Genomic DNA, 17,557 nt, shown 5'->3' on the forward strand with positions numbered 1-17,557 from the left:
CCCTTGAATACGGATGAGGCGTCATGCGTTATGCATGCTGCAGCTCTCTCAAATATCCTTACAATATTGTAGCCAAGTTTGAGAGATAAGTGCAGGTTAAATCAGATCTTGATTTGTAAGATGATCAAGATTTTCGAGACGCAACAGAGAGTGTCCTTGGCCTTGTCTCACCTTTCTGTCAGACAAACATCATGTCATGGGAGCGTCTGTTGATACTTATAGACTATAGTCTGTATCTTTACGCATTTAAATAAAAGTAAACAAAATCTACTTACTTAAGGAGCCATTTGAGGGTAGATGAAACCATTACATGGTCAAATAATGTAGGTTAAAATCAGATCGTTCAGTGACGGATCCCGGTGGTTTTGTATTTAGTTGGTTAACCAATAAATGTTATAACTATGTACATACTTACCCGAAAATGTACAAATTATTCGTCCTTATTGGGAGACACAATTAATATTCTCTTTATTTATTTTTCATCTCAAGTTAGGTTATTTATAATATGAATATAATAATTATATACAATTAATATTCTCTTTATTTATTTCTCATCTTAAGTTAGGTTATTTTATAATATGAATATAAAAGTAAAATATAAAAACACTTACAAAACAATAAAAATTAATATAAACACATTATAAAAAACCTAACCTAGGGTGCCGCCAGCAGCGGGGCAAGGCCCAAGCTACCGGTGGTCAGGGCTGCAGAGAGAGGAACCGGCGGACTATCCGCGCCGTGTCCAAGATCACCGCCTTCTGCATCTGACCCTTGATCCAACCACCTAGCGAGAGTCTCTCAAGGTGTTGGTCGAGACTCTTCGCTATTAGACCGTTTACTGAAACGACTATCGGGACAATGATCGTCGAATCAACATCCCACATGGCGGTTATCTCGTGAGCCAAGTCTAGGTACTTACTGGACTTGTCCTTCTCGGCCTTCACGAGATTCTTATCATTGGGGATGGTGATGTCAACGAGCACGGCCCGACGTTGCGATCGATCTATTATCACAATATCAGGCTTATTGGCTACAATAGTCCTGTCAGTGATGATAGATCGATCCCAATAGAGTGTGGCACTACCATTCTCGAGAACAGGCGCAGGTAAGTACTTGTAGTACGGTACTTCGCGGTCCACAAGGTCATATAGAAGAGCAAGTTGTTGGTGAATAATCCTGGCTACGAGATTATGTCTGTGCAAGTACTCGCCGTTAGCAAGATGAGAGCAACCGGAAATGATATGCCTGAGTGACTCTCCGGGACGGCGGCATGCCCGACAGATGTCGACCGTACCGTCATTCAGGATATATTAGGGTTCCGTACCCAAAGGGTAAAACGGGACCCTATTACTAAGACTTCGCTGTCCGTCCGTCCGTCCGTCCGTCCGTCCGTCTGTCACCAGGCTGTATCTCACGAACCGTGATAGCTAGACAGTTGAAATTTTCACAGATGATGTATTTCTGTTGCCGCTATAACAACAAATACTAAAAACAGAATAAAATAAAGATTTAAATGGGGCTCCCATACAACAAACGTGATTTTTGACCAAAGTTAAGCAACGTCGGGAGTGGTCAGTATTTGGATGGGTGACCGTTTTTTTTTGCTTCCTTTTTGTTTTTTTTTTTTGCATTATGGTACGGAACCCTTCGTGCGCGAGTCCGACTCGCACTTGCCCGGTTTTTGGGGTTCCGTACCCAAAGGGTAAAACGGGACCCTATTACTAAGACTTAAGGCTGTATCTCACGAACCGTGATAGCTAGACAGTTGAAATTTTCACAGATGATGTATTTCTGTTGCCGCTATAACAACAAATACTAAAAACAGAATAAAATAAAGATTTAAATGGGGCTCCCATACAACAAACGTGATTTATGTTATGACCAAAGTTAAGCAACGTCGGGAGTGGTCAGTACTTGGATGGGTGACCGTTTTTTGTTTGCTTTTTTTTCTTTTTTTTTTGCATTATGGTACGGAACCCTTCGTGCGCGAGTCCGACTCGCACTTGCCCGGTTTTTTCCGATAGTTGTTCGTCATCATCACTTCGTCCGCAATTGCACAGGCAAAACCCTCGGTTTCTCCGAAGAGGTCCCCCAATCGCAACCAGTTCACCGACGCGAGCAGGTCCACATCGGGTCCCGTGAGGGCCTTGTAGAACCGCCCGTGTAGCACCTTACTCTCCCATGCCGCCTTCCGATCCGCAGTACTTAGTACCACAGGTTTGCGCCAGTTCTCGTTTGCCAAGGAAAGCGGCGTGAGGTTCCTATCTACTGCCACCACATCACGATAAATATTATTATTATTTATTTTAAATTTATAATGTAATTTTTGACGATCATGATGAGAAGATAAACATAATTTTGACGAATGTAGCAAATTTATAGTGTAATTTTCATCTTGAAATAAAGAAACCTATATCTAATCTATTTGTTTACTTTTATTTAAATACCTAAAGATACAGAGTATACATAAGGTTTGCAGAAAGTCAGGTACATATACGCGGCAGGCCGCGGTCTCACTTTACCAAAATACCCTTAATGACGTTGTTTGGGAGACAAAACAGGATCAAATCTATCTTAATTTCTAGGAAAAGAGGAAAAAGAGATCGATAGCTTAGAGTGCATCAGACAATGACATAGTTGACATACTCTTTAGCTCCGTGTGTCATGGTGTGGAGGAACACGTTACACGGATCACATCTAAATTGCCTAGGTAAGTTTACTAGTGGCATCAAATCACTGGTTATATTAAAATGGTCTTGTAATATTCAAGTTATTTTATAACTTGTCGATTATCACTCGACGTGTTTCGGTCAGTTTCGCCGTTCATATATCAGCCCAAACCGAAAAAGTTCATCTGAAACTATCTGTACTATACCTACGCGTATAATAAAACGCTTTTATTATTACCATTGTTTTCTTTCTCTCCCATTACATAGGTAAGTGTCTACATATTTATCGTAATAGAAGTAAGATGATTTGCCAATTGAAAACGAAAGAGCAGTCGTTAATAGTCTTGACTTATTTTTACAATAGAAGGTCGTTCAAGTATTCAGTTCAATAGCTATTATATTTTAAAATTCATTGTTATGAAGCATGATTTAAAATTTCCTCTAGACTTTTATTTCAAGAATATCAGTCTTGAGTTGCTTCAATGAACTCTTCGGTATCGAGTGAATAAATTCGTCTGAGGAAACGAATATGCAGAGAAAGGAAATGTAAGAGATGTCTTACGAAGATAACGGTGTGCGCGTATGTGTGTAATGTTGGTTTCAAATGTAGTGTCAATATAATATTAATAAGTTATCTGTGTTTGTTGAGATGGTTTGGACGCGTGGAAAGAATGAGTGAAAGATGGCTAGCAAAGAGAGTGTATAAGGGAGAAGTAGAAGTGGGAGCTGGAAGGGGTAGACCTCGGCGAACTTACTCTGATCAGATCGGGGAAATCCTGAAGAAAGGCCAGGTCAAGAGCACCCTAAACCGGTGAGCGTGTATGAGGAATGTTATGAAAGTGAAGGAAGCGAAAGAGGTATGTCAGGATCGTAGCAAGTGGAAATCCGTGGTCTCTGCCTCCGGAAAATAGGTGTGATTATATGTATGTTATGTATCTGTGTTTGTGCTGCTTGTATATAAGAAATATGGCGAAATTGTATTAAGCATATTGTATAAGTCTCTATGAAGGCTTTCTCGGGTTGCGTGCGTATTCTAGTAGTGCTGTAGGTAAGAAAATATACAATCACCAAAAACGTATGAATGATTGATACGATAGATACTCGAAAATACTATCTATAACATGGAAATTACGTTAGCAGACATTTACAAAATTAAACCTATTTCTATTAAAGTAAATAGTTGAAAATAATGTGTATTTAATTGCTTGTTATTAAGTACTAAGCGCGCTTAATTGCCATAGCAACGACATAGTGACCCATCTCCGACCAAAATAAAATAAGCGGTAATGCCGGTAATATTGATTCGCTCGAATATACCTGTTTACGTAACCGAACACACTTTCCGCTCATGGGTGGCAGGAAAACAATAACGGGGTTATTATTGTCGAATAACTCCAGAAGGGCTAAGATGGCCGCCGCTTTATCATTTGTCACCATGCCTGTCACGTTCTAACATGTTAACCTATTTATAAATGATTATCTTACACATTTAAAGGATTAGATTTTCTCGTACAAAACAATATTATGATTACGAGTAGATACTCCACTACATCATTAAGGCCACTTGTCTGCTATTATTGAAACGGAAACGGGATGGTAATGAAATGATATATCGTCTGAAAAACTCAATACTTAATACCAAGTTTCAGCCATAAAATAAAATTAAGAGGTAGTTTGTAATGAACAAAGAGTTTTTTATTGTTTACGTATAAAATATCGCTGTAAATTAACAGAAATGTTCTCCGAAGTGAATAAAAAGAAAGCAGACCTGCTCAAGGTCAAGGTTATTTTTGGGCATAAAACTGCACTTTGATGTTGATTATAAATAATTTTTACGATTTACCGTTCTCTTGCAGTGTTGTGTGTGTTTTCAAGGTACTAAAGAATAAAAATAAAACTATAAGTATCTATTCCTTTTTACATTTTGTGTAAAGCCTCAGTCACAATGTCGAAAAATCCGTGAAAGGCCAAACCATCTCTCGCATTCATCGCATTTTTTATAAATATACTAGCGACCCGCCCCGGCTTCGCACGGGTTAACAAATTATACACCTAAACCTTTCTCGAGAATCACTCTAAATAGGTATTGATAGGTAGAAACGACAAGAAAATCCGTTCAGGAGTTTTTGAGTTTATTGCAAACATACAAACACACAAACAGACAGACGCGGCGGGCGACTTTGTTTTATAAGGTGTAGTGATAAGTAATCTAAAACCAAGGCCAAGTTAAGATTAAAACGTAGTTATCCTTGATGCACCTTACGCATGGTAGCACAGTTATCCCGGCCGCATAACTGGGTCAGCGGGCCGCGGGCCGACCCGGCTGCGACCTGCCCCACAACCTTGTGGCCCGATTCTGCCGAAATCGGGATGCAACAACATTACTGTTACGCTGTGGTTGCACCGCAAGCGTTTACATTGAATACTATATATTAGGTTCAAAAAATCTGGTGCAAATTTGCTCGATGCCAAACTATTGAGATAAATAAGTCAGCGTCTGCGTGGAGCGCGTTTTTGGGGAGTTTTTTGTAGCCTTAGTGATTTTGCCCTATGTCCCATTTATTGGACCGAATCTGGTCAAAAAAGGGTTGCAACATCGCCGTGCTAGCGTTTACATTGAATGCTCATTAGATTTAAAAAATCTGCTGCTTTGGTTACGAAAACGCCCCGACTGTAATTGCTTGACGCTGACGCCGGTAGCAACAGTCGCAACAAAATTGAGAAAAACAAATGGATGACGATTGTCGCTGTCTGCCAGCACTAGCGCCGAGTAGCGTGTGCTCCTGGTACAGTCATCAGATATATCGGAGCGGCCAAGGCGCTCACAAATATCTGAACACGCCTCTATTGTCAAGGCGTTAGAGCGGGTGTTCAGATATTGTGAACACCTGGGCTGCTCCGATATATCTGATGGCGACTAGGGCTTTCTATACTAAACTAAGTTCCGGAACAGGGAACCAAATCGCCATAGAAATTGAGTACCGGGAACATTCCCTAGCGTCGAGCGATTATGCTCAAAGTATTTTTCATAGTAGGTCCGGCCGGATACAAAAATCTGGTGTGCGGTCAATGACCTTTTATTTATGTAGACGTGTGACGTTCATAGTTGACAAAACTAAAATTTGATCCAACGATTTTGACAACTTGACAGGTTGGCGTCACCCATACGACTAACTAAATATAGGTTCCGGAACCTATATTTAATGGCTCACGATCGTGCGCCTACTACCATATCTACCTCAATTTACTTACATCTATGTGTGCGGTATGATTTATGTAGATTTCATGTTCTGTAATAAAAGCCCGCGTACCACTTTTGGCCAGAGCCTGATCCATCATTTGGATGTAGAGTTTGGTCACGCGGTTGATCATGCTCGGAACAAGGACGTCCATATTCAATGCAGTTCACAATTTTGTTTGGAACGTCCTTTTGTATTTTGACCTTCTCAATTGTTAGGCACGTGCCCTACATGCGTGGCTTCCCGACAGTGTCAACTCAAATAAGTAGTTAGTCTATGTAATAATACCCGATGAACACGTGGACTAACGTGGAATTTAATACATATAATGGAAAGATAACTCAATTAGACATTTTTATTATATTATTGATCGCCATTTGTTTTATGCCTACGCACAAGCTATAAAAACCGGGCAAGTGCGAGTCGGACTCGCGCACGAAGGGTTCCGTTCCATAATGCAAAAAACGGCAAAAAAAAACGGTCACCCATCCAAGTACTGACCCCGCCCGACGTTGCTTAACTTCGGTCAAAAATCATGTTTGTTGTATGGGAGCCCCACTTAAATCTTTTTATTCTGTTTTTAGTATTTGTTGTTATAGCGGCAACAGAAATACATCATCTATCACGGTTCGTGAGATACAGCCTGGTGGCCACATTCATAAGTAAGGTTTTTTTTTTCTATTTCTATTCTATTATGTAACTAAATATGATATGATAATATATGATAAACAAATTGATTTTATTCATGAGATTTACATCAAAATCACGCGTTGCTAAAATCACATTGCTAGTTAAAATCAAACAAAACCCCGTTAACAAACAGATAATCAAAGTTACAATTACAATTCATTTCGTACAATCATTACAATCCAGTAAAGTATAATACGTACGGATTTATTCAATAGCGCGTATGTAAGTATAGTAATAATTACATTGTTCGCCGGCATCCGTGCGTGAAATTAGGTGTCTCTTTATGTGTGTGTAATACATGTATAAGCGAGCATTATAGATTACTTTGCATAGATTACGTATTATTAAGTAAGTGGGGTGCATAAGAAGACGCGCTCACGAAAGAGACGATTTGATAAAAAAAAATACGGAACGCTAAAACACTGATAGAGTTACTTTGGCATTTAGTTTATTTGTAGGGATTTATTTACAAGAACGATTCATACCTAATTTTTGATTGTATTACACTTATATTTTCTGTCTTCAAGAGACATAGTTTAGACTCTTGAAGTCTCTGGTCCAAGAGTGCTAATGATCCTTAAAAAATCTCAAGTTCTCTAAAAGAAAATACATTTAAATGTGGATGCAGCGCTCCCGCAAACATGTTCATTGCAATGTAAGAGGGTTCTTAGAGGCGAAATGAAGGCTTTTACCATTTCTGAAAACTCATTTAGTTTAATAGAGTCACGATTGTTGGCCGTCGGTGAAAAAGCTAGTGTCATTATGGCAAAAGTATCGTCGAAATTAAAATAACTATTTGTGTACCTTACTGCAAGTACATAAGGTTGAATGATGGTTAGTTCAGTGTTTCTGTTGTACGTAGTTCGTGACTGCCACAACTTGTATTATGGATTTAAAAATCATTTTGAAAATACTTGGATGGGTATTGTATATTCTAATATGATGGTGCATGCTATGGGAAATATTTTACGGATTTATTCGTTTTATGGCCAATGATATGGATTGTGATTATTGAGTTCTTTTCAGTGTTAACCGTGCTAAGAGTACAAATGTAGTGCCTAATTGTTTTCCATCGTAATTTCTCGATAACGTTCGTATTTGTCATGTTACTTCTGTCAATCTCAGTACTTTTTGTACCGAGACTGACTGAAATAGCAAGACACGTTAGTACGTTTCCGTCAAAATACGATAAAAAATAATTATGCACTACAACTGTATGATAATTATGCTGCAATACACCTTTATTGTAAGTGACAACTGGTCAACTACCAAACGATAGTTTTTTTGGTTGCAACATTTATATTATAGTATTTATAGTACAGAAAATACACTAAAGAAAAAGCGAATAAAATGAGTCAAGAACAAATCAAACCCCAAACATTCTGGAAAGAAAAATAAATACATAGGTACATTCAAACCAAACCTTTCTTACCCTAGGTTTGTGGTGGTTCTTACCATAAGTTTGTGGTTTGTTTGTGAGTATATTTGGCCTATATATTGGACTATCTATTTGATGCTACCTGTACTGAGAAAATTTCATTCTATATCTGCATAATACCAACGATAAAGTCCCCCGGCGCGGCGTTTCCTCTATTTGCAGCACAATGCCTCTAAACATTCGTATTGCAATTGTCCGCTGCTGCGCGCACGACGCCTTTACCGATTCACATTCAAAATAGCTTATAAGACAGATGTGTAATACCACTTAAGACGTTTTAGTGTTAAACTATACGGGCAATAGCATACTAAACCGAATGGTCGTAAAGGGACATTCTAGCTGGCGCTACATGACAAATTAAAAGTATTTCCATCTTACGTCTAGGTCCGTCTCTCCAAAATAGAACCAATACAAATATTTTATAAGGAGAAAGCAGAAGCCGAACTCGAAATTACATTTTTGTACACAAAACAGCCCACGCTGTTCACTGACAGTTCGTAAACCTTATTAGAAAAGGAATAAGGTCCACCAATGGATAAATGTTGCTGTTTGTACGTTACAAATGTAAGTATAGACTTGTGACCTTCTCATTTTAAAAGCTATCATTAATGGCGTTTGCCGGCGCTTTTGAGCTGCGCGTGCGACCATTATTCGCACCCCGGTCCACTGCACCTGTGTACAGTCACCTGCAATAATATGTTACACAACGAAGGCCGCAAAAATACCTGACACGATCTTATTTGTAGACCCATAAGAGCGTGTCACATATTTTTGCGGCCATCGAAGAGTAACATATTATTGAAAGTGACTGTACAACGAGGTTCTACTTCATGAACGATACTGTTAAAAAAAGATATGTGCATAGCCTAGTAAGATTAATATTTTTTATGGGATGGAGGCAAACGAGCAGACGAATCGCCTGATGGTAAGCAATTACCGATGCCCTTGGACACCTGCAACTCCAGAGTGGTTACAGTTGACCATCTAAGTAAGAGGTGAAAATGAAAATGCTCTACGCGACATTTTCATCTTAACCTCTTACTTAGATGCCAGAAAGAAGAATATTTTGTGGCATAATAAAGTATTATCGCAAGTGTCGCCGTAGCGTAGAGTTGACCAAGGAAAGTCTGCAGCGATTTTGATAGCCCACGCAGTGCAAGTGTTATTGAAACATCATAATTTCATAGAAGTTTCACGTTTAAAATAACACTTGCACTGCGTGGACTATCAAAATCGCTGCAGACTTTTCTTGGTCTAACTCTAAACGGACAAAGTACCTACTAATGAGACTATAATTAGGTTCTTACCTACCACCTTCTTGTGAGTCCAGCTATTTGCCCCGAGCACTTAAAATATCGTGAATGTCGCCCTCCCACGCGAGAAAAAACTCGACTTCCGCTATAACGCTAAAAATAAGATAAAACAGACAGAAGCATACTTTCGTATTTAAAAATATGCAGTCTACATGCAAAGCGTCTAAAAGTAAAAGAAATATATTCGGATTCGACTCGTGTAATAAGGATAATTCATAATTGTTTCATGCTACAGAAATATTTCCATATTTGCCATAGTCTAATAAAACATGGTCTTCTATTCCCAGAGTGACACAGGCCTACGTCACAACAACATGGCCGTTATATATAGCGCTATCGCATATTATCATATAGCGCTGTCGCATGATGACGTAGGCTTGTGTCAGTTAGGTGACCTAGAAAAGACGGGAATGGAGTACCAGGCGGAGTATATTATTATACCATGCATATTTGCAAGGTAACCATTGCACTAAAGGGAATTTTTTTTATTGGGATACAAACAGCATACAATTTTACAAAATAAAGATCAATGTGAAACACGAGCCAAAACAGTTTCCACTAGTGAATTAAAGCAGAAATGCTCAAAGGGAACGTACTTAATGAGATACAAAAAATATATAAGCAATGAAGCAATCAACAATTCAAGGGAAAGGATATATATAAAATCCTAATGTTTTATTTAAAGTGTGTGTGTGTGTGTGTGTGTGAATAAGAAAACCCTAGGATGACTGGCGCTTATTTCCATCGTTAATAAACGTAACCGCCAATCATCTTAAGAATCCCTTATTACGTCAGAAAATAGTTGACATATCTAACTATTTTCTGACGTAATGAAAAGTGTTGATAAGTTTTTAGTTTTTTCTCCATGCTGTTTTTAATCACCCAATATATATTTTGCATACTGCGTTTCGTCGCTATACAAAGACTTTGTATGTCTTACTTACTTTAAGTATGTATATGAATTAAAAAAAACCGGACAAGTGCGAGTCGGACTCGCCCACCGAGGGTTCCGTAGTTTTTAGTATTTGTTGTTATAGCGGCAACAGAAATACATCATCTGTGAAAATTTCAACTGTCTAGCTATCAAGGTTCGTGAGATACAGCCTGGTGACAGACGGACGGACGGACGGACGGACGGACAGCGGAGTCTTAGTAATAGGGTCCCGTTTTACCCTTTGGGTACGGAACCCTAAAAACCTGAGTAAATTACTTTGTATTCAATGGTTTCAGTGAACTTTGGCGTTATCTCAAAGGATTAATGGTTTGTCGAATATCTTAAGTTATTTTTCATCACACTTGCTCGGAAAAGATGTATTTACACGTAGGGCTTGCGGGCGGGAAATTGAATTTTTCGCCCTAGGGCGGAAAAAATCTTTTCCGAGCAAGTGTGATGAAAAACACTTATTTACACGTAGGGCTTGCGGGCGGGAAATTGAAATTTTCGCCCTAGGGCGGAAAAGTGTTTTATACAGAAGTTTGTTTTTATTAATTCTCCTTTTTTTCCTTACAAGTGTGATGAAAAACATTGTGTGTGCCACGGGCGGTAAAGAAATTCCGAACTCGTGAACATTTTAAGCCCTCGCTTCGCGTCGGGCTTAAAATTGACACTCGTTCGTAATTTCTTATTTCCCGCCCTTAATACACAATGTACTATTTATTAGAAGTCTTACATACGCCCACATCGTCATACATTACGGTGTGTTATTTGTAGCGTGAAGACGTTTTTTGCACACATTTGTTATCTTTATATCACTTTAATTTCTTGTATACGTACGTACCTATATATTGTATTATATCATTATTATAATCTCATGATTAAAAGTCACTGATTTATAGGTTAAAATAATATATGTGCAAAAATATGGATCGAAAAGTCAGAGACATTATTAAACCAAACCGAAGAAAAAAGGCGTTTGTCCTAAAAAATAACATCTCAGTCTAAATATCTGTCTACAAGCAATCTCAATCGAAGACAAAAATTACTAACCCAGTACAAATCTCAAACAAAAAGTTTAAAATATCATACGAAAGTTCGTAAATTCAATGATACCCAGCAAGCCGGCCGGTAATCGATGACGGAAGTACCTACAAGGAAATAACTCCGAATTTCTAGGAAGTTGGATTAAATTTACAAGTAAATACGTGTATTACGAGATGTTGTACACAATTACGGACACGACGGAAAAATGGAATACTTTGGGAAACTTCACTTGTTTGGATTCTTTGGAGTACTTACGTCAGTTTCGTTTTTTGACCTGATAGAAAAAGTAATTTGACTGGAAATCGGATTTAATGGGAAGTTTAAATGGTGAAAATAGTATACCTATAGGTATAATTATTAACTTTTTGAAAAAGAATACATATTTTGTCGTGGTGTTTAAAAAGAGGATCTTTTAAGAAGAGGTACATAATTATTGGTGTAAACGCGCGGCAATCACCCCAGGAACCGGCAAATGTAGCCATACCCATAGACAACACAATAAGTTGTCAAAAGTCATCTAATTGACAATGGGTATATCCGAAAATAAACCATTTTATATTTTCAGTTATTTGTACTCGTTCTGTATCCGCCTCTGGGTAATCATCATCAACTTCCATTAGGCGCTCTCCTTCACGGGTAATTAATGAAATCTAATGGAACGTCCTTCTAGCTGTGACTTGCAAATGCTTTAAGTACGCTTTTCTTGAAGGTTTGTAGGTCGTATCTATTCTATAGTAGTGTAGTATTAGTGAGTAAATATATGTACTATAGTAACAGTTGAGCATCACGTACATATCTTGTATCACCTAAAAAACGTCACCCATTAGAGGTATAACGAAATTTCGAATTTGGAATATTCCTCACAGATCAGCGGCGGCGGCGGCGGTTGGTTACATGGTCGATTTTGTAATCACCATTGTTTATAGCGGCCAACCGGGGCCAAGGCCAGCTCTATCGCGCCGTTGAACCCGTGCGAACGTCGCGCAATCACTATATATCACACCCGGTACAATGTCGTAACGTATACATTACACTATTTTCCAATTTTTTATCCACCCGCTATGATGCTCATTAACTGCAGTGTATATAAATGTACATTATGTAGCAGTCACATAAACTATTACTACAAGCGTATATTTTAAAATCACTTTAAACTTCTAGTTGACCTTTTATTAGTTTTTCCGGCTCTGAGGGCTGAGAATAGCTTGTTGATTTCTAATCCTGATAACATAAAAAAATTGGTTGTTCTTACAATGCTCGTGACGGAACTGAATCAATCAATCTCATCAGAAACATCGAAAAACAAAATTTCGTGATCTACCAAAGACTTAGCAGGGAAAGAATAAAACTACGTTCTGTAAGAAACGAATTTCTTTCAAAACTCTAATACAATAAGTACGAGTATGTCAGTCGAGGTTATACATGTAGCTGCCCCGGAGGGCATTTGTTTCAAAACAAAAACTCGTTCAAGGAATCGTGGGCTATATACACAACCGACTTTATACTTACTCCCACGGGTAGAATCTTCCCTGTTATCGCAAGCAAGTAACTATGTCGCAAGTGACTCTTATATCTATAGATATATAAGACACATTGTTCCGTTGAAGATACTATATCTCGGCCAAAACTGGCGCTTTTAACTGCTTAGTGATTTATAGTTGGAGGAAATAAAGATAAAACAAAGACTACCCTTCCGTGTCTGAGAGTAGTACATTTTGTTCTTCTATGTACCGTAAGATGGGGTTACTTTAACCCGGCGGAGGGTAACTTTAGCCCACATGACAACTATATGATTAGATCATATACATCGTAAAACCAACCAGAAAAAAGACCTGCACCGAATGCATCCCAATGCACAAAGTTTACTCCTGGGCCAAGTTATGACCTACAATACAATACTACCTATTCTAATTAACATGTTATTGCAATCAGAATACGCCTCTAGCACTCCACTTTACATTTTGATATCAAGTATCGTACAAGTCCGACGTGTATTTAATTGGTGTTAGCAAAACGCACGGGTGTATGATAACAAAAAGACATCATTTTGACATTAAAATGTACGTTCGAAATGGCCTCCGGGTCAGCTTTACCTACGAAGTGACCTACATGAACTACTGATCAGAACATGAACATCAGTAAATCTATAAGATCTCATAATAAGCCTGAACAATCTCTTCGCTCATCAGCAATCACTTCAATGGCTCCATTGAGCGAAGTGTACAACAAATACAACGACACTTGTCGCTGTTCACTGGTTAAATACTGAGGTGTCGACTCTTAACGCTTAGCGAGCAAAGGAGAGTCGTAAAATAAAGGGCCATTTAAATGAGCGTTCAGTGTCACACGAAAAAAAAAACTAGTTATACGATATTTATATTTATGCTTTGCTGTTGATGATTGAATGTGTCTGTGTCCGTGTAAAGAAAGGTAAATGCGAGAATCTTACTATAATAGATTGTTAACCAAGGGATGAAAGGCACCCATTTCAGTCGAGAAAGTTTATATATTAGAACTAATATTATTCGCTGACGCTGACGCATACTTTTTATAGGTCTCGAGATCACGTTACATTGGTACTCCTTAAATCTTGACTCGGCCACGGTAAACAACCAATGGGAACACAAGGCCTGCAACTGACAATTAAATACTTCAAGCGACAATGAACCTTATCCTCATAATAATACCCCTCATTCTTAAAACAATACAAGACCGTTTCATGATGCAAGTTATAATTAAATGATGCAGGCTATACTATACCTTATTCTATTCTAGTAAGGTAGTATCTTTAAATTAGTAGCGTTGCAATATGAACAGTGCAATTGACAATCTAATTGACTTCGATAATATTCAATTATGTGAAATAGTTCTAAATATAAATTGAGTTAATAAGGCAGTTTATAAACAACACTGCAGCATAATTTAAATCTCTTCTTCTCATAAATATACTTTTAAAAATGAGCGATATGTTTATTGATTTTTACTTCGTATAACAATAAAGAACTTGTTATGGACTACGGAATAAGACTTGCGTGAAACTCTTGTCGACTTGGAAACTACACCCAAGGGCCAAAAACTAATCAATTGACATCTCATTCATCAAAAATGACCGAGTAGTTTGACGCTACATGGGTAAGGTTTTTGTAAACAAACATAGGTACCCACCACATTTTGAAATAAATATATTTAAAATAAACATATTGAAAACGATAGCACACAGGGTCAGTAAAATTGATTTAGCTTCGGAAGCCCTTACACAAATGATAGGATGTGTGGATTAGATACAATTCATACAATGGTGTTGAAAAATTGCCACCAAGGCTGTGAATGTGAGAACTTCCGTAGTTTGGGCCTAGGTACCTATGTGTTCATTTAATTTGTATCACTTGACACTGCTACTATGTATGTTTTTGATTTTGCGAGGCACATTAGAGCGTTTCATAATCCGGACAAGAACTATTGATGCAGTCGCCATTGCCAGGTACGGCAAGGAAGATTGATGATGATAATTTAAGTAAATTGTAGATATTAACAAAAAACTAAAATACTCACTTTTATAAAGGTAGGTATTAAAAACTCGTTTTCATATACTTTTTAAATTACCGACCAAGAATGCAAACAGGAGTTAATTCGATTTATAAATTTAAACTATTTTAAACGACTTGGGTAGTCTATATTTCCTACTGATTAGACATTTCTTCACTTATTTTTACTACTCATTTTTTAAAGACTGTACAGTCTTTTGCCTTATACCTAATAGTATACATATATTAATTACAAGATAATGTTTACGTATCAAGCAGCATTACCAAATGGGGAATCGGTCGTTAAAATATAATCAAAATTGCCTTATGAGCGGTCAGGGTAGCGACGGAAGAAATACACAAAATCAGATAATATATTCCACGTTGCTAAAAAGTTTTAAGCCTTATGAATCAGCATCCGTCGGAGAACCGGATCGCCGATAAAATTTGAGAGTTCCTTTATTCTCGGGCTTCGGAGCATAATTATCATACTTAAAAATACAGTACCAGTATTTGAAGAGATATATTGCTGTTTTGAACCCTATATTTACCGACATAAGAATAAATTTCGTGTAAGCTGTTTGGAGTTGAGTCTTCGTGTGAGCTTATTTCATTTGCAATATCGTAGCTTGATATCACACTTTGAGATTCGTATCCGCTTCTATCACAGAAAACACATTTTACAGCAGTCTAAAGTAGTCTAAACACGTACACCCCAGGCCAGAAGTATGGAAACAACGTTGTTTTATATAATATCTCGTGTTTCTATTATCATCATTGTTTAATGGTAACCAGAAACTTACATTAGGCAACCGTAAAAGATATATTGTAAAAAAAAAAAAAATTTAGAAAAAGTAAAATATCGCCTTTTTAATTGCCTTACAAATTGTTGAAGTAATTATCGTAACCAGAATTTGAGTTATTCACTTCTAAAATTTTCTATTACCATTTTTGCTATTTTTCTAATTGTCAATGAGTAAGTAGTATAAAAATCCATCGCATGAAAATCACAGTTTCTTATTGTCATATAAGTTTCCATACTTTTGTCCAGGGGTGTAGGTTAAGGAATGGCGTTCATTTTGTAGGCACGAGTAAACTTAATTCTGAGCTAGTAAATTGCCCGTTGGTACTGTTCCGAACAAATGGATCAATCAAACTGTCTCTGATATATCTCGTTGGTTACTTGCAAGGCGAGGCACGTGTAACTTCGAATCAAAGGCCTTCAATTCGAACTCGGTTTGAATCTGTTTACTTATTTCACTGGAATATTTTCTAGGTCAAGCTCGTAATGGGACATGTACACTTACATCATTGAATATTATCATTTTGAAGTTAAGAATATCTTTACAAACATTTTATGTGAATTTTTGTTTCTTTTATTTATACAATTAATTTACTTACCAAAATGACAATATAAAATATTTATATGTTTCTTCATGTTTTTACAAATGCGTTAGTATTCAATAATATCACTGATATGCTGTTTTTTTACTAATATAATTTAAGTATGGTGAAAGACTTATAGAAAATGTGTATTAATCAACTTATACATAATACATATGAATAAAATCGGTCTAAATATATGCCAAAACACTTAATTTCGAACAATTGCAATTTATACCAGATTTAATTTACCAAATCGCGTGCTCGATCGGAATGAATCGGTTTGAAACAAGGCCAGCAGTTGTTGGAACTAGGCGGTGCAATTGTAGTGCATAAAGCATGCATTTTGCGCTGAGACGTGACGTGATAGCAATGGGCGGATTGTCAGCTATTGCTTACACATTTCCATTTTGGCCAACTATCATTTGCTGAGTAGTTATTAAGAACACAACAAAGAACGTTCAATCATAGTTGTCCTTATACATAGACTAGGAATCCTCTAGACCGAGTTTAGAGCAATTATTTCATGCAACCGATGATGCCAAAAATGCGGGGGTGCGCGGGACGAGGTGAGCGAAGTCCCGTGCCGTGATTGGTCCGTTCAAACGACGAACGAGTTCACGGACATCACACAAACACACTTTCGACTCGAACATGGAGTAAAATTACCGTATGCGTGGCAGAGGGGGTAGCGCGACTATGCTGTCAGGAGGATATTTTGTCTGTGTCCTTATATAAAGTAACTAACATAAAATAAATACACCACACTTGCACTGATCTCACCTAAACTTAAGCAAGCATACACCCCTGAGAGTCGAACGGGAGCAGGGACACAAATTGTAACCGATAACTATGAAAATAAACCAATTCTGATGATCATTTGCTGTTAGCCAATAGAATTGTTTATCTAGGATATACTTAAACTTGATTTTATTAAAGAAGTGAATGGTTTCAAATAAGTAAACGTGGGACTGGCCACCAAAATGAGTTTGACGTTTAACCCACGTTTAATGAAATAATTTCTAAGCCGTACAAATGTCTAATCACATAAAATTGGCATGAATCAATAATAATAGTAATAAACATGATGTCTACCTAAAAATAACTTGCATAATTAAACTACTGTTACCAACGTAGTTTCGTATTACACGAGTCAGATTAAAATTTAAAATAAAATGAAAACAGTGCAATTTTACAATGCAGTCAAGGTTAATTATCATAATGCAAAAACTCTTAGACATAATATTAGCACGCTTCGTTACATCCACATAAATATGCCACATTTAGGAATATTTTAAGTATTTTGACCTTTTCCACTAA

Source organism: Cydia splendana, chromosome 8 (assembly GCF_910591565.1).
Source record: "Cydia splendana chromosome 8, ilCydSple1.2, whole genome shotgun sequence".
Taxonomy (NCBI): Eukaryota; Metazoa; Arthropoda; class Insecta; order Lepidoptera; family Tortricidae; genus Cydia; species Cydia splendana.